The sequence below is a fragment of the Marmota flaviventris genome, chromosome 18 (genome assembly GCF_047511675.1).
Source record: "Marmota flaviventris isolate mMarFla1 chromosome 18, mMarFla1.hap1, whole genome shotgun sequence".
NCBI lineage: Eukaryota > Metazoa > Chordata > Mammalia > Rodentia > Sciuridae > Marmota > Marmota flaviventris.
The window spans coordinates 47,888,442-47,907,079 of record NC_092515.1 but is presented as its reverse complement, the minus strand read 5'-3'; the positions used below and the strand labels follow the sequence as shown (position 1 = coordinate 47,907,079).

The 18,638-nt window shown below is 45.1% G+C and overlaps 1 long non-coding RNA gene across 1 annotated transcript in view; it reads right to left on the bottom strand.

The window, feature by feature from the left end:
- The window catches only part of LOC139702721 (uncharacterized), a 37,475-nt gene that overhangs the window by 18,389 nt on the left and 448 nt on the right, over nucleotides 1-18,638 (bottom strand). The window contains exon 2 of the long non-coding RNA XR_011705299.1: nucleotides 9,720-9,776. This is a non-coding gene — a long non-coding RNA (uncharacterized lncRNA). The remainder of the gene's footprint in view (nucleotides 1-9,719; nucleotides 9,777-18,638) is intronic.

Sequence of the window (18,638 nt, the reverse complement as noted above, 5' to 3'; positions counted from 1 at the left end):
CTCCTCATTCCTTCAAAAATGTGGGTTTTTTTTTTTTTTTTTTTTGGTAGGTATTGAACGCAGGGGCACTTAACCACTGAGCCACAACCCAAATCCTTTTTTATTTCTATTTTATTATTTTGAGATAAAGTTTCCGCTCATTTGCTTAGAGCTTCGCTGATTTGCTCAGGCTGGTCTAAAACTTGCAATCCTCCTGACTCAACCTCAAAAACTGTGTCTTAAGCACATGCATGATCCAGTCTAATTCATCTTTTGACACTTTCACCCCCAGCACACCTGACATAGTTTAGCAAGTGCTCAATATATGTGAGCTAGAGGCAGGATTGTGACACAATAACCATTTATTTTATATATATACAATCAACTACTTCTCACAATAGATACTCACAGCTTGAGGAAAACAAGTGGATGAAATGAATCTGCTCTTTTCTTGTAGTATCAGGGTCATGTGCAAGGGTCTTGGAGCCAGGTATGGTTTTGAATCCTGCCTCAGCCACTTATTGGCAATACAACCTTGGACAAATGTTAATAGTTTTAAGAATTTAAAGGGTATCTGTGGAAAGAGCGCTGCTACGAGAGCATGAGGAAAAACTGTAAAAGTTTATGATTCAGATGTTTACAATATATACTGTATGTTTTCTAAAGGTGGATTGAGGGTGAGATTTTCAAAGAGCCCAGCTTCTTGCTAGAGTAGCCAGAGCCCTCTCACCCTCTCCAGCCCCTCCTGTTGAGCAGTAAGAACAGATACTTGTGGTTAAAAGTTAACTTGTGTTTATTTCTCTACAACTGCCTGCTGTTTAATTTGGCTAGCCTGGGGAAGATTCTTTCGTAAGCCTGTATGTAATTTCTGAACACCAGACCTACGACCTTTATACACATGCTAAACATTTATAGAGTGGGAGAGTACTTTTCCTCCATCAGTGAGTTGAATAAATACCAACGCATACCCCCACCCCCCATCCCCCCAAAAGTATTCTTTGATCTACACTAAAGATAAACTGGTAATAATTCATTCTGATCTGCTAAGGGTTGTAAAGCAGATTCTTTGATAAAACCAATTAATTTCAGAGGGCACTGGGGCTTGTTTCTTCCTGATGCTGATTTTGATTTGTAAAGCCTTAGTATTTCAGAGATGGAAAGAGAACTTTTAAGACTACTTTATTAAACCTTCTGAATTTATCATATTACAAAACCAAGCTTCAAGCTAGGTGTAGTGGCAAAGCCTGTAATTCCAGCAAACATGGAGGCTGAGGCAGGGGGATTGCCAAATTCAGGCCAGCATGGGCAACTTAGCCAGACCTTGTCCCCAAATAGAAAATAAAAAGGGCTGTGATGTAGCTCAGTGGTAAAGTGGCCCTGGATTCAATACCCAGTTAACTAAAACAAACATCCCCCCCACACACACACACATACACACCACTCTGCATAGAGGAAAAGGCAGTTTAGACTCAGAATGTTAGTAAAAGAATCATACAGAAAATGTTTTTGTTACAATTCCTACAGTATTCAAAAATTTCTGTAGTTATTGCTTTTTGTTCCTTGTGATCCAATGATCCAAGGACTACAGTATTTTCAACCTTGAATTGGAAACCTGTGGACCCTAATCCTCAGTTTAGCATTGACTTCAGAGATATTTGAGAGTCACTGCTGCCCCCTGCTGGAAATTTAAAACCTCACAGGATCTCAAGGTTATATGGGATATTTGTTAATAGTTTAAAAATTAGAACAGCAATTATTCTTTAGGTTAAAATTTTAAACAGCATGAAAGGGTGTAAAGAGAAAAGCAAAATCTCTCTCCCATCAATTCTATTTTCCAGTGCTAGTTGTCACTAAAAATTTTTGAACGTTCACAATTTTTCTATTAATGTATAAGTATATATATAGGTGTGTGTGTAAACTTTTTTTGTGTGTTAACTTTTGTATACAAATAAGACAATATTGCACATAGTTTTATAACTTCTTGCTTTTGTAATTCAATTTAACTCATACAAAAGCTTCCAAAGTTAAAAAAAACTGAATATTTTTTCAGAGCAGTATCTATTGACAAACTTTATTCATTTTGATGAAGGCATAATATTCATTGCCAGTGTTATTATAAATTATTCATTCCATCTTCCTTTGATGGAATTAAAAGTAAATCTCTAGGGCTGGGGATGTGGCTCAAGTGGTAGCGCGCTCGCCTGGCATGCGTGCGGCCCGGGTTCGATCCTCAGCACCACATACAAACAAAGATGTTGTGTTTGCCAAGAACTGAAAAATTAAAAAAAAAAAAAAAAAAGTAAATCTCTAGGGGCTGGGACTGGGGTTCAGAGGTGGAGTACTTGTCTAGCATGTGTGAGGCACTGGGTTTGATCCCCAGCACCACATTAAAAAATAAACAAATAAACAAACAAACAAAATAAAGGTATAGTGTGTACAACTTAAAAAAAAAGTAAATCCCTATAAAAGTAGGAATTTTATTATCCAGTAATTGGAATAATGCTCAATAGAATGTGTCTAATGAATGACACATTTTCCTAGTTTCAAATATTTCTGCTCAAAAATGCTTCCCTTGCTGGGCACGTGATGTAATTCCTGTGGCTCAGGAGGCTGAGACAGGAGGATCAGGAGTTGAAAGCCAGGCTCAGCAAATGCAAGGCACTAAGCAACTCAGTGAGACTCCGTCTCTAAATAAAATACAAAAAAGGGCTGGTGGTGTGATTCAATGGTTGAGTGCCCCAGAGTTCAATCCCCATAACCACTCCCACCAAAAAAAAAAAAAATGCTTCCATAGCTGGGTGAGGTGGTGCACACCTGTAATCCTAGCAGCTCAGGAAGCTGAGTAAGAGGATTGCAAGTTCAAAGCCAGCCTCAGCAATTTAGTAAGGCCCTGCGCAACTTAACAAGACCCAGTCTCAAAAGAAAAAAATAAAAGGGTTGGGGATGTGGTTCAGTGGTTAAGCATCCCTGAGTTCAATCCCTGGTACCAAAGAAACAAGCAAACAAATGAACAAAAAATGCTTCCCTAAATATCCTTACACCTAATGTTTTTGGTATAGGATAAGGTCAGTAGAAAGTATAGGTTCAAAAATATTGAATTTTGATAGATATTGCCAAATTGGCACTTTGTTCTTGTTTTCTTTAACTACTTATTTATTTATTTTTATTTGGTGCTAAGGATCGAACCCAGTGCCTCACACATGCTAGGCAAGTGCTCTACCACTGAGCCACAACCACAGCCCAAATTGGCACTTTAAATGAAAAATGAATCCAGATATTTAGCAGTTCTATCATTCCCATAACTGATGGGCCATCAAAACCAGAATCTGCTGGGTGCAGTGGAACCCACCTGATATCCCAGCTACTGGGGAGTCTGAAGCAAGGAGATCCCAAGTTTGAGACCCGGTCTCAAAATAAAAGGGCTGGGGATATAGCTTAGGGGTAGAATGCCCTATTGTGTTCAATCTCCAGCATCCCCCCAAATAAAATAAAATATGTAGTTCCTTTCTGTGTATCTCCCTCTTCATTAGGGTTCAGCAGGTGGACAAGGAGTAGGAGTCTAGAATCTGAATATTGAACAGCTCCACCAGTGATTCTGATCCACATTCAGGATTGGGAACAGGCACATAATCTACTCATTTCTTTCTAAACAGCAGCTCCTGATATGCTTGAATTCGGGACCCCCAAAAGACCACTAGAGACCAAGATCGATGTAAGCAGCAAAGAGGTGTTTATTGCGAGCTAGCTCGGTCCTCCACCACACAGCAACTGGTGACGCTGAGAGGCCCCGAGCCCAGGGTTTGCAGCAGTTTTATACATTCTTTGGAGAAGGCAGGGACTTCACATACATCATAGCATCTCTTAGCAAATCATCACACACCGCGGGAAAATCAAATAACAACTCTAAAACATGATTAGCACATTCACTGGTGGGAACAAGTTGGGTAGGGGTGATCGGTTACTACAAGAGGGGGATTCATTTGAACTGATTGGTTTAAGCCAAGAGGGGTGTTCGTGCTGAACTACATGGTTTCTCAACACGTTATCAACCACCATAAACTACTGGGAGGGTCATCTGGCATCCCAGGTATTTTCCTGTCTCATGCTGATTGGTGGCTGCTAGGGGGTTGCTATGGGTCCCCACCTAGCCTGACTGAGTCAGGGACACCTGGCGCAGCAGATCTCTCCTGTTATTTGTAGATAAACAACTTATCAGGGTGGGAATGTGCCTAGGAGTGCTCTGTGGGTCTTTTCAAGGACAAATGTCATGTCCCTTCCTTGGACAAGCTTTGCTCTGAGGTAGAGGCTGTTTTTTCACTCCTATATCCTAATCCCAATGTAGTTATTCATTTATTATTCACCAGATGCTTATCAATGCTTATCAAGTGTCTACTAAATGCAAGACCCTATGTCTGTCTCCCAGAGACAAGATTGTCCTGAGGGGTGTGGTGTGCATTTCGCCACTTTCAGGGGTGGTGGTGCTGGGCAAGTGGGTGAGTTTGTTGGTATACGTGTTGGCCGCTGGCTAGGGCTTGGGAAGAGAGCCATGTGTGGGTGAAACTCAGGAATCCTGTAGCACTACAGTGGCAGAAATTCTTAAAAGGCCCAACCCTGCCCTTGGTGACATACATCTGTCTAGCAAATATGGAGCCATCACCAACCACTACTTGGTACCTGATACAAGGGGTCCCTGCATGCTCATGTCGGGGTAAGGCCTAGAGTTTTCCCTCTGGGCCCTTCTAAATCAGATAAAATACAATGCAGATGAAATCCAGGTGGGAAACATGCCAGAGACAGCAGACAGATTGCAGCCATAAAAAGAGATGACAGATTTCACCGTCACTCACGACCCACCCAAATGTCACGTCCTCTGGGCTCTTTCCCTGGCAGTTCCTGCTCCAAGTGGGTGTTGTTTCCATGTACTCCATGGCACTTAAAATATAACCACAAAAGGAAAAAAGATATACTCCTGATGCTCCCTGAGGCTTCCTATGTCAGAACTTAGAGCTCCTTTTACTGTGAGATCCCATTTGATCCCCCCAACAATGCTGAGAAGTGAAAATGACTAGACCCACAATTTGTTTAGTAGAGTGGCCTTCGCATTCTTTTTTAAAAACCTGCCTACCCCATTAAATAATTTAGAAAAATTAGGTATCTCTAATAAGAGGTACACATGCATATGGCTATCTAACTTATAAAGAAGGAAAGAATTGCAGAGCACAAAAGGAGTTTTTTTGTTGTTTGTTTTGGTACCAGGGATTGAACTCAGGGGCACTCGACCACTGAGCCCCATCCCCAGCCCTATTTTGAATTTTATTTAGACACAGAGTCTCACTGAGTGGCTTAGGGCCTCGCTTTTGCCAAGGCTGGTTTGAACTCACCATCCTCCTGTCCCAGAATCTCCATGGCTGGGATTATAGGCATGAGCCACCACTCCCAGCTACTGTTATCTTAGCCTTTGAATTTGAATCCTTTTTGTCACTTTCATCAGGGTTTAGCCCTGCCTTCTATTCCCACTCCTCACAAAAGAATTTGACTGGAATGTTGGCACCCACCAGTAAGCCTTATGGTCTTTACATTTGAAAGAGGACCTGATGGGGCCTATTAGTGTTTCTAGCCTTATTCTCACAGTGTGATCTTTATGTAGGAAGGAGATATTAATTGCACCTGATTACTGGGATTGCCTCACAATTGACTATCTATTCTTATTTATTATTGTGTCAGTTTTACAGTTGAATAAATTGAGGCTTCAGGAGGTTAGGTGACTTGCCCAGGATATAAAAAGTACATGTCTGAATCAGACCTGAATTTTTTTTTTAATTGCTTGGTTCTTGGTTTCTGAACCCAGGACCTCAAGCATGCTAAGCACATGCTCTACTACTGAGCTACATTCCCAGCCCTAAATCATATTTTAAATCCAGAGCTGTTTGATATTAACAAAATACAAGGACAAGGATTCAGATAAACAAAACCATACACAAACTACTCTGCATCTGGTTCTTTTTGTATAACAATGTTTTGAAGGGGCTGAGAATGTGGCTCAAGAGGTAGCATGCTCCCCTGGCATGGGTGCGGCCCGGGTTCAATCCTCAGCACCACATACAAACAAAGATGTTGTGTCTGCCGAAAACTAAAATGTAAAAAAAACAGTGTTTTGGAGATTCATCCACTTTGTTCCTTTTTATAGCTGAGTATGAAAATCCACAATTTTTTTAAATCCATTCTCTCGTTGCTAGACTTTTGGGTTGTTGCCAGATTGGGACAATTGGAACAAGTCTGCTTTGAACACTCTTGTTCAAGTTTAAAGAAAAAACAAAATGGTAAAATGAAAACTTCAGATGTCAACTTTAAAACGTGCAAGGGGGAGACACACATTTTTAGGTGGTTTCTTTGTTTATTTTAATATTTATTTTTTAGTTGTAGTTGGACACAATACCTTTATTTATCTTATTCATTTTTATGTGGTGTTGAGGATCCAACCCAGGTCTCGAACATTCGAGGTGAGCGCTCAATTGCTGAGCCACAACCCCAGCCCTAGGTGGTTTCTTTATTGTGAATTATTGTTGGGAAAACATATAACGGCAGCAGCATCCCAGAGAAAAACCCCAGCATGGCGTCTAAGGACCCTCTTTCTCCTCTTTGTTTCTTTCACTGGCATGAAACATTCCCATGGGCGCCAATGTTCAAACCCTGCTGGTGGGAAGCCTTAGCCCCAATTAGAATTAACTTCTTGGGCTCCGGAACTGACATATGGAGAGCTTGCCAATAAACGGGCGACCTGTTATCTACCTCAGCCCTGCGACCTCTCCTTAGACCTATATAAACACACAGCCTTTTGTAATAAAGCGGAAACTTCTTTGGTGATCTGTGTCATGTGGTGTGGCGTCTTCCAGTCTTACAGTGGTGACGAAACCCGGGAGACGGTGTGCTCGACAAACCAAGCCCTGTCTCTGCCACCGCCATCACCAACGACACATTTCGCCCTTGTCTGTCTTTTTGGGCGCGGGCTCCCTGCACTCACCACTGATCGGGTCTAGGTAAGGTTCCCCCCTCCCCAGCTGGCCAACTCCCTTCAGGTTAGCAGCTGGAGCCGGCACTCTCCTGATGCCCAGTAGGGAGGAGGGAATGCACTCCACTAAGACCTTCACTGGTCGCAGTGGACCCTCTGGTGACCTGCTTCCCTTTGGGGCGTGAGGCTTCTGGGTTTACACGAGAGAGGCTCCCTGGTCTCTTCCTCCAGCGCCAGAGCTGTGTTCAGCCTGGAGCTGAACTTCTGGCCCGGCGCTGCGTTCTGCTGGGGCTCTGTTTTTCCTTCCTTGATTCTCTTGTTCCGGTGGAAAAATTTTCCTGACGTCAGGTGGCTCGTGGCCTGGACCTTACAGGGTCACACAGACTGCACTTTGTCGGTGAAGGCCGAGCTGAGCCCTCTGTGCCTACTCGCAGTGGACTGGTCACTTCGGGGACGCCCAGGTGATCCTCCATCTGCTCTACGCTTCCAGGAAGCTTCTACAGCCTGGGTTAATTCTTTTTCTCCCTTTTCTGTCCCTTCCTCCACTCTTTAACCACGGATGCCTCCTCGCCTATACCGGAAGCCTCACCACTCAAGTGTCTCCTTAAGAATTTGGCTACTCTCTCTCTCTCTCCCCGGACCTCAAGCCCAAAATTCTTATCAGATTCTGTACCCAAGATTGGCCCACATATCCGCTAGATAATGACAATCATTGGCCTCCAGAAGGCTCATTAGATCCAAATTTCCTCCGGGACCTTTTAACTATTGCCGGCGCCTGAAAGGGTAGAAAGAGTTCCCAGGCCTCCCCGTCCTGCTTTCTGCTCTCTGTTCCCAACCTTCCCCTCGGTGCCCTGCCTGCGCACTCCCCTCTCCTCTTCCTCCGCGCCCGTCCCCTCCCTCTCCCTGTTGTGGCCGCCCCGCCCCACCTGTGCACTTCCCCTCCTCTTCCTTGGAGACATCCCCCTCCCCTCCCTTTTCTTCCTGGCTGCCGGCGCCCCCCCCCCCTCCCGCCCATGGCTCTGTCTGCCCGCTTCTAGTCTGCCTGCTCCACTGCTCCACGTTCCCAGTGCGGCGGGTGAAACGGGCCGGTAGTGTGCCCTCGGCGGCTTGGAGAGGCCTCGGGATCCCACCTCAGCCGGCGGGCGAGCTGCTGTCCTTCGCCTTCATTGCGCCACAGCAGCTTTCGCGAGCCCCTGACTCGTGTCTCCCTTTGCCGCCAGGTTCCAATAGGCAGGCAGGATGGGTCCCACCTGGCTGCAATGGGTGGGATCTCCGGATCCCTCCGAGCCTCTCCCCCTCCCCCCACTCTGCTCACTTCTTCTACTGATAAGTCCTCCCCCCCACACCTGTCAGTGCCTCACTGATCCCTCTTATCAGATAACTCACAGTTCCTTTGTTCTCTCAGGGAAGTAGCTGGTGCTGAAGGGATAGTCTGAGTGCACATCCCATAACTGAACCTAACTGGGACTGAATGCAAGCAGTTTCTAATAAGGTAGTTAACTTTGATAAACTGAAGGACATTACCCAGAACCCTGATGAAAATCCATCCTTATTTCTCAACTGCCTTACAGAGGCCCTAACCAAATACATTAAGCTAGATCTTGAGTGTCCCATCAGGGCTACAGGGTTGCAATAGGCTCATGATATTAGAAAAAGCTCAAATGAGCTGAGGAGGACTATCAGACCCCTATCTGAGATCTGGTGAAAATGGCTTTTAAAGCAGGCTCCATTGCAGAAAAGAGGGTAACACCCCAAACTCAGGTCTTGACAGCAGCCCTGAGGCCTACATCTCCAGCAAAAGTTTCAGAGGGGAACCAGCATTCCTCTCCACCAGAGGGTTGCCTCAAATATGGATGCGAAGGTCACTGGGCTTGCCAATGCCCAAACCCACAGCCTCCTTCCAGGCCATGCCCCACCTGTAAGCAGACAGGACATTGGAAGATTGACTGCCCCTGGCTGGCCCTTCCTTGGCACCTCTATGCAGGGGGTATGACCAGTCAGGCAGTCCCCTCTCCTGAACTTTTGAGGTTTGCAGAAGACTGAAGAAGCACAGATTCAAAGACCCCCTCAGCCCTCTCTGAGCCCAGGGTAATGCTCCAGGCAGCAGGTAAGTCCATAACCTTCATTGTGGACACAGGGGCTACCTATTCTGTCTTGTCTGCCCATTCTAGGCCTCTGTTTCCTTCCCAGGTCTCAGTTATGAGGATTGATAACAAACCCTTCTCCCCAAACAGGACGGTAAAGCTGGCCTGTGTCCTGGAGGGACACCAATTCACTCACTATTCTGGTCATTCCATCCTGTCAGTTCCTCTCCTAGGCAGAGATGTTCTCCAATTATTAGGAGCCACCCTCCAATTACACCCCAAGAATACTACCACCCATGTCCTTTGGCCTTTAACTCTTACCCTCTCTAATGACCTGACAGTACCTTCTGTGCCATTGCCCCCTGATCCCTAGGTCTGAGACATCTCCATGCTGGTTATTGCCTCCCACCACAAGCCAGTCCATACCCAGCTGAAACACCAAACTAAACTTCCTTGTGTTCCCAATTTCCTATCTCCAAAACCCATAGGGAGGGATTTAAGCCCATTATACACCGGTTGCTGGCCCAGGGACTCCCAATCCTTACTGACTCCTCCACCATGCGGCCTGCGCATTGGTTTCATTAATGAGGTTCTTGGCATAAAAGTTAGCTAGCAGAGATCGAAATAAAACACACAGACTCAGTTACCTTTTTCTATGACCAGGTCTGAGACGGCTCCCCTCTCTGGCTCCAACCTCGAACCACCTGTAGGGCAGTAAGGATTACTCAGGGCTAGCAGGAGAGAGAGAGAGAGAGCACGCCAGGGAGTAGCCTTTTATTGGGGAACAAGAAATTCAGGGGATAATTCCATCCAATGAAGGTTGATGGGGGGCCGCACTCCAAGGTCAGGGTCAGTGATTGGGCCCCCGGGGTCAGTGGTCAGTCACATCCCCACACGGATGGGTTCTCTCATCAGGAAAGGGCCGGGAAAATTCCGACACAGCCAGAAGCCTCAGGCCCAAACCGGGAGTCACCCAGTCACGCGTGAGAATGGCTCTCCACAGACTCCCCCTGTAATACTCCTATATTTCTGGTATGCAAACCCTCAGGAGCCTATCACTTAGTCCAGGAACTCCGCCTAATTAATGAGGCAGTTATTCCCAGCCACTCGGTTTCCAGCCCTCATGCTTTTCTTTCTCATATACCCCTTTGACCATTCACTTTACTGTCCTGGATCTTAAAGCTAATGTCTTTACAGTGCCTCTGCATCCTGACTCTTATTACCTCTTTGCCTTCACATGGGAAGACCTTACATTCTTTAGGTTTCAACAGCTGACATGGACAGGCCTACCCCAAGGCTTCAGGGACAGTCCCTACCACTTTGGTCAGGCCTTGACACAGGATTTAACTGTTTGTAATTTGGGGATAGCACTCTCTTACTGTTGGATAGAAGCCTTCCCTACCTCCAGGAAAACTGCTGACACTTTCGCTTCAATCCTCATTGAGCAGATCATTCCTAGGTTTGAACTTCCTCCCTCCATCCAGTCAGACAACGGTCCAGCCTTCACTTCTCGGATTGTTTAACTAGTTTCCAAAGGCCTTAACAGCACTTGGAGGCTCCACATCCCCCACTGACCCCAATCCTTGGGTAAAGTTGAGAGGCCTAATGGCATTCTCAAGGATCATCTCACTAAACTTGCTTGAACTCAGACTGTCCTGGCCCAATCTTTTGCCATTGGCCCTCACCAAAATTCGGGCAACCCCTAGAGCCCCCTCAGGCCTTAGCCCCTTTGAGCTGTTCTATAGATGCCTTTCTTAATCAACTAAAACTTTCCTGTCACTCCTCCTCCCCTTGTGTCCCACCTGCCCTATCTCATGCTTCTATACAAACTCCTAAGAGAACATGCACACTGGTGTCTTCCTGCACCATCTGTTACTTCTGTTCCAGCACAATCGGGAATTAAATCGGACCCTCTTCAACCGGGTGATGCAGTTTTACTTCGAGAGCTACATTCTCAGTCATTGAAACCTTGCCAGACAGGACCCCATACAGTCATATTTCCACCATGCTGGGGCCCACCAAACTCAAAGTTTCTTGCCAACCCTCTCCTATTACTAATCATTAATCTCTCTCAAGCTTCTATCCCAACCCACAGATGGCGCTTCTACGTCCAAGCAACATTGCAACAGGATGGCACCATCCGCTCTCAGTCTATGGGCCAAGGCGATTGGCCTTTCACTAGCTGTAATCGGGCCCTTAATGTTACTGGATTCAACTGAGCCACCTCATCACACTTATGTTCAGCAATGCTATGCTTCATAGCAGATCAAACTGAGGAATCCTGTTGAAGCCATATCACCAGGAGGCCACCCCACCTGCTGATAACAAGATTACCCCAGAGGAGCCTCAAGAGTCACCTCCTAGACCTCCCCTTTACTCCTGCTCTCCACATCCTAACTATCCTCTAAAGCTTCGCCTGTCTCGTATAACTGCCCATACTCCACCATGACTCCCACTCTTCTAAGTGGTATTTTCACAGTCATCACCATTTTCCAGGGGACATCATCGTCCTCCTCTTAAAGCATTCCAAACAGTAGTTGTTAGACTCCATACAGGATCCATATGAGCCTAATGTCAGGAGTCCACCACAGTATTCATGGCTACGACTACTTACTGAAACTGTAACCTTCTTAAATCTAACCCTCCCCACCATCACACCAACTGATTGCTACTTATGCGCCTCTCTGACTCCTATGACTCGACCTTTGCTTGCAGCAGTTCCCTTGAACTTCTAGGCTTCTGACCTCTCAAATTTCTCCACTCCATCTGCCCGCCGTTCTCTCCAAACCCTTTCACCCGACGCTCCATTATGGGAGCCCGAGGAGTCTAACCATACTGTGATTCCCCAGCGCCGCCTCCTGGGCTTGGGTGTCTCCCAGTCAAAGTTTTGCCACTCTAACATCACCTTTAACTTCACCCTCTATGCACCACGTGTCTCATTCTTCTGGTGTAATGGTTCTCACATCACTATCTTATTCACCAACACCTCTACCCCATGTATACTGGTGACACTTGTCCCACAATTGACTCTCTATACCCCAGCTGAAGTGCAGGCCCTCTTGTCTCCCCCAGCGAGGAATAAGCAGGCTGCTTCCCTTCCAATACTGGTGGGTCTCTCACTGACTGTATCTGCAGCGGGAGCTGGAATTTCTGGTGGAGCTCTAGGACACTCCTTATGGGCTGTACAGGACTTAAGTTCTAAACTTGAACAAGCGCTCACTTCTACGGCAGAATCTCTAGCATCCTTACAAAGGCAGGTCACATCCTTGGCTCAAGTTACTCTTCAAAATTGACGAGCTATAGACTTACTCACAGGCGAAAAAGGTGGAACCTGTCTTTTCTTGAGGAAGAATGCTGTTACTACATCAATGAATCAGGCCTTGTGGAAACTAATGTAGTCAAGCTCACCGACTTGGCTACCTCTTTGAAAAATCTACCAAACCAAAATCCATTTGCCACCTTCTTTTTAGCCCACTTCAATAGTGGCTGTTGCCTCTTTTAGGGCCCATATGTCTTCTTTTCCTGATGTGTCTGTTCCTGCCCTGTCTGCTTCGCTTCCTACAGGGCCAATTATGGAAGATCTCTAACCAAACTTTCAACCAGCCTCTGCTTAGGTACTACCAGCCTTTGATGACCGATGAGCCCCCAACATCTTCAAGAGAACAGTTCACTCATTGCTGAAGCTCACTACCAGGCATGATGGAATGCAACGGACATCGGACAGTGGGAGACAACGAGCCCGGAGAACCTCTTAATCTGCCATCCTGGATTCTTGACCCTTTTTGTCCTTTTAAGCCTCCTCATGGCCCTTGGCCTCTTCTCTGTCAGTCCCCTGACATGGAACTTCTGCCAAAAACTGACATTTGCTTTAATTTTTATCTTCATCCTTCTTTTGTTTGCTCTGATTTTCTTCAGGTGCTGGTGACGCCATGTCAAGGCAACGCTTCCAATATTTCCTAGAGTCTCTGTTACAGGACCAGTGGCTGATACCAACTATTTCCTCCATCCAGGACTGGTTCGACTCCATCGACGACTTGTGGTTTCAGGGAACTTTCATAGACTTCACCCCTATGAAAGTAGCTGTCTATAGCCACTGGGTTTTATTTCTGGTTGCCATGATATCCCCAGACCTGGCCCCCGGAACATTCCTCCACTTCCCCTTCTAGGCCCTATGCCGCCCCTGCACAGCTGGAAGCAGCCAGATCTGACCAACGATGCCCCAATTCCTAAGAAAACAAAAAGGGAGGAATGTTGGGAAAACATATAACGGCAGCAGCACCCCAGAGAAAAACCCCAGCATGGCATCTAACGACCCTCTTTCTCCTCTTTGTTTCTTTCACTGGCGCAAAACGTTCCCGCCAGCGCCAATGTTCAAACCCTGCTGGTGGGAAGCCTTAGCCCCAATTAGAATTAACTTCTTGGGCTCCGGAACTGACATATGGAAGAGCTTGCCAATAAACAGGTGACCTGTTATCTACCTCAGCCCTGTGACCTCTCCTTAGACCTATATAAACACACAGCCTTTTGTAATAAAGCGGAAACCTCTTTGGTGATCTGTGTCATGTGGTGTGGCGTCTTCCAGTCTTACAATTATAACATACATATAAAACATAAGACACTATTTCCAATGGTGGCAAATGGGGGGGTGTCTTCATATAGGAAAAAAACTGCCCAGAGCTCAGCACATAAGACACTACTTCCAGACATCAGGGTTTGAGACTCTCTTGCTGAATCCACTCTGCTCTACCTGACTGAGTGCTACTTCTACCTTCACCTTCAACAAATCTGTACTCTGCCTGTTACTTGTGTGTGTCTTGCTCAATTCTATGTTATAGGACACCAAGGACCTAGACCCCAACTAGATATCCTGGAAGGATTGCAAGTTCAAAGCCAGCCTCAGCCACTTAGCTAAGACCCTCAGAAACTTAGTGAGACCCCGCTCAAAATAAAAAATAAAGAGGGCAGGAGATGTAGCTCAGTGGTAAAGCCCCCCACTTTATATCCCCAGTAAAAAAAAAAAAGTGTAGATTTTTGCCTTCCACAAAAATCTTCTTTCATCCAGCTAAATTTGATGCTTGAGGGGCTGGAGATGTACCTCAATCGGTAGAGTGCTTTTCCTGCATGCACAATCCCAGCAGTGGGGAGGCTGAGGCAGGAGGATGGTGAGTTCAAAGCCAGCTTCAGCAAAAGTGAGACCATAAACAACTCAGTGAGACCCTGTCTCTAAAAAGGGCTGGAGATGTGGCTCAGTAGTTAAGTGCCCCTGGGTTTAATCCTTGGTACCAAAAAAAAAAAAAAAAAAAAGAAAGAAAGAAAGAAAAAAATGTGTTAGATCCTGGACTAGGTGTTGTTCACTGTACAGGGTCCCTGCCCCCCAAGGAGATAACTGAAGATATTCAAGAAAGATAAAAGATGGGGTGCTATGAAGGGAGCAGCATGGTGGATTTAACCTAATCTAGAAAGTATGAAAATGTGAAATGTCTTATAAATGCAATTTGAAGGACAAGAATAACTTAGGCCAGAACAAAGAAGACAAAGCTCCAGGCTGATTAAATAGAAGGCGAAAGGAAATCAGAGAAGTCATAGGCAAGCGTGCATGTGTGCACACACACAACCACACACAGCACATGAACACAAAAGGAGGCTGGCAAACAGATGATTTCCTCATTCTTCAAAAGTCATGTTAAAGGGCTGGGGATGTGGCCCTGTGGTTTAGTGCCCCACCGCCCACCCCCCAAAAAAAATCATGTTAAGGAATGTTCAAACGGGGAGAGAGTGACTTGTTCTGGTCTGTGTTCCATGTCAATTTATTATGTATGTATTATGTTTCTCCTTCTCCTTCTTCTTCTTTGGACTAGGGATTGAATGCAGAGGGGCTTTGAAGGTTGTTGGAAAATAATATTCCTAAAAGACATCTCCCTGGGAAAAAGGCAGGGGATGGGGGTGGTGTGACTGGGAGGAGGGAGGGGAAATTAGCCAAACATTAAACCTCTCCCAATACATCCCTTCCCAGTAATAATGGACCCTCAGAGAAAGAGCAAACTTTCATCCCTTCCCAGGTTCATCCCCAGCATCTCGACCAAAAGCAAACATTTGCCCCTTCCCAACCCCAATGGGTCCTGAAGAAGGAGGCAAATAACTTTTACCCTTTCTCATTGCAGATGAATCCTGGAAGGAGAAAAGCAAATAGTGAAGCTCTGGGTAACAATGGGTCCTGGAGGAAGGAAGATAAGCAGTGAACAAGGAGTTATGAGCTTTTCCTAGTGACACTCATTTTCAAACTTTTTACAACTGCCCTCTTGAGTTAAAATTTGAACCTTCTCAGCTAGGTCCCTGACTGTCCAAACAGCACATCTGCAGTCTCCAACGATTACTTTGCCCTCATCGTAAACTATAAAACCCAGACTCCTTCTGCAACCCGAGGGCCATTTCCTATACCTAGAAAATGAGCCCTCCCGTGCCTCATAATTGACTTTGCTTATAGAATAAAGGAAAGCTTGCTGACAGGAGGTCTGCTTCCTGTCTCCTGCCTCTGTCATTTGTGGGCCATGCACTTCCAGGCTTTACCACTGAACCAAATCCACAGCCCTTTTTACTTTTTATGTTAAGACAGGGTCTCAGTAAGTCTCTGAGGGACTTGCTAAATTGCTGTGACTGGCCTGGAACTTGCTATCCTCCTGCCTTAGCCTCCCAAATCAGTAGGATCACAGGCATGTGCCACCATGACTGGACTAAACTATGCAGCTTCAAAATGACTCCAAACACTTCAACTGTTCAGATATGAATAATAGGTTGTGCTGTGATTTAAAAGCGGAGTGTATTCTCCTGTACGCTCCAGATGTGCATCCCTAACAGATCCCATATGTAAGAAACTGGAGTGAACTCCCTATCCCCTTCAGAATATGACCATATACCTCATCAGACCCCATATGTGACTTACCAGCCTCAATTTCATTGTTATGGGCTTTATTTTGTTAGTCAGATTTCTTTTACTGAAACAGGTATCTGAGATAATCAACTTATAAAGAGAAAAAAATGATTTTGGCTCACAGCTTTGGAGGTTTGTATTTATGATCAATTGGTGTCATTGCTTTCGGGCCTGTGGAAAGACAACACATCATGGCAGAAGCATGTGGTCATACTGGAGTTGTTTACCTCACAGATGTAACAGGAAAGATTGAAAAGAAGAGAAAAGGGAGAGGTTCCACACTCCATGCAAGTCCATATCCCCAGTGACCCACGAGGCCCTACCTCTTACAGATCTCACCACTTCCAATAGTATTGGGCTGGAACTGTCCCTTCAACACGTGGGCTTTTGGGGAACATTTCAGATCCAAACCATAGCACACATGCAACTCAAGATTTTGACAGACACTTTGAGAATTTACACCATGGCAGGCCATAATCTGTCAGTTACCATTTAAGGACCAAGAACTCATCCTACAACAGAGCCACCTACTGTTAGACTTGGAGCTGCTCTCCAAAGTTGTCTCCCTAACACTGCCACCACTCTCTATCCTTGAGAGGTTTTGCATCGCAGAGGATGTCTGTTGTGATGAATGCCATTTCTTTTGAGAAGCTGCTTTGATAAAGGTACCCTTTGGATTTTAAGTAGACTTTACTTTTGTTTTTTCCCCCTATTCTTCTTCTTCTTCTTCTTCTTTTTAAAAATACCTTTATTTATTTTTATGTGGTGCTGAAGATGGAACCCAAAGTCTTATACGTGCAAGGCAAGAGCTCTACCGCTGAGCCACAACCCCAGCCCTAGACTTCACTTTCTATAGAGGCCTTCTTCCATTCTAAATTGAGCAACTAGATGAATATTTTTTTAGAGAGAGAGAGAGAGAGAGAATTTTTATTTATTTATTTTAGTTTTGCGTGGATACAACATCTTTGTTTGTATGTGGTGCTGAGAATCGAACCCAGGCTGCACGCATGCCAGGGGAGCGCGCTACCGCTTGAGCCACATCCCCAGCCCTAGACGAATAATTTTGGAATGCATCTGGGGATGTAGCTTAATGGCAGTACACTATGTTTAGCATGTGTGGGGTGAGTATGGGGTGGGGTGCTGGGTTGATCCCCAGCAAACACAAAAAATTGGAACTTGCTATTAGGTTAAGGTACATTGTCTAGCCAATGCATTCTCTATGAGATTTGTTTTCATTATTTATTTATTTTGGTACTGGAGATTGAACCCAGGGTAGCTCTACCACTGAACCCACATCCCTACCGCTTTAAATTTTTAATTTTGAGACAGGGTCACTAAGTTGCTGAGGCTGGTCTCGAATTTGCCATGTTTGTACCTCAACCTCCTGTCTCAGCTTTCCAAGTCGTTGGAATTATAGGTGTGGGTCACTGTGCCCAGGTATTTTCATTAATTCAATTCATTCATTCATTCTTTTTTTGTACTGGGGATTGAAAGAGAAGTGCTTAATCACTGAGCCACATCCCAGCACTTTTAAAAAAGTTTTTTTTTTAAAATTCATTTTTAGTTGTAGTTAGACACAATACGTTTATTTTATTCATTTATTTTTATGTGGTGCTGAGGATCGAACCAGGGTCTTGCACGTGTGAGGAGAGCACTCCACCGCTGAACCACAACCCCAGCTCTTTAAAAAACTTTTTATTTTGAGACAGGGTCTCACAAAGTTGTTTAGGGCCATGCTAAATTGCTGAGGCAGGCTTTGAACTTGCAATCTCAGCCTCCCCAGCTGCTGGGATTACAGGTGTGCCACCACTGCTGGCTAAATGTTCTACAAAACTTTTAAGTAGCCTAAACAAAACAACTTTCCTTCATCCATACACTGGGGTGCTATGTAGCTGTCAAAGATACTGTAGAAAAATGACATGGAAAGATGTTCATTGAATGTTTAATAAAAATGAAGGCATGAAAGAATATGTGTAGTACCATCCCATTTTTCAAACACACACACACACACACACACACATAAATAGGCATTAGTACCAGGCTCAATGGCACATGCTTGTAATCCCGGTGACTCAGGAGGCTGAAGCAGAATTGCAAGTTGGAGGCCAGCCTCTACAATTTAGCAGCATCCTTTCTCCAAACAAAAAACAGAAGGACTAGTGGTAGAGGACCTCTGATTCAATCTTAACTACCTGGAATGGCAGAAGACATTGGAAGTCTAGAAGCCTAAATGTCAACTTTCGTTTCATGTGGGATTGTGGGTGATTCTTTTGCTTATTTTATTTATTTATGTATGTATTCATGCATGTATTTATGTACGCATGTATGTATGTATGTACTAGATTGAACCCAGGGGCACTTTACCACAGAGTCACATCCCCAGCCCTTTTATTTTCTGAGACAGGGTCTTGCTAAGTTGCTTAGGGCCTTGCTAAATAGCTGAGGCTTGTTTTGAACTTGCTTATTTTATTTTTATTTTTTAGTTTTTTATTTTTTGGTATTGGGGATTGAACCTAGAGGCACTCAACCACTGAGACACATCCTCAGCTCTTTTTATATTTCATTTAGAGGCAAGGTCTTAAGTTGCTGAGGGCCTCACTAAATTGCTGAGGCTGGCTTTTAACTCCCTATCCTCCCG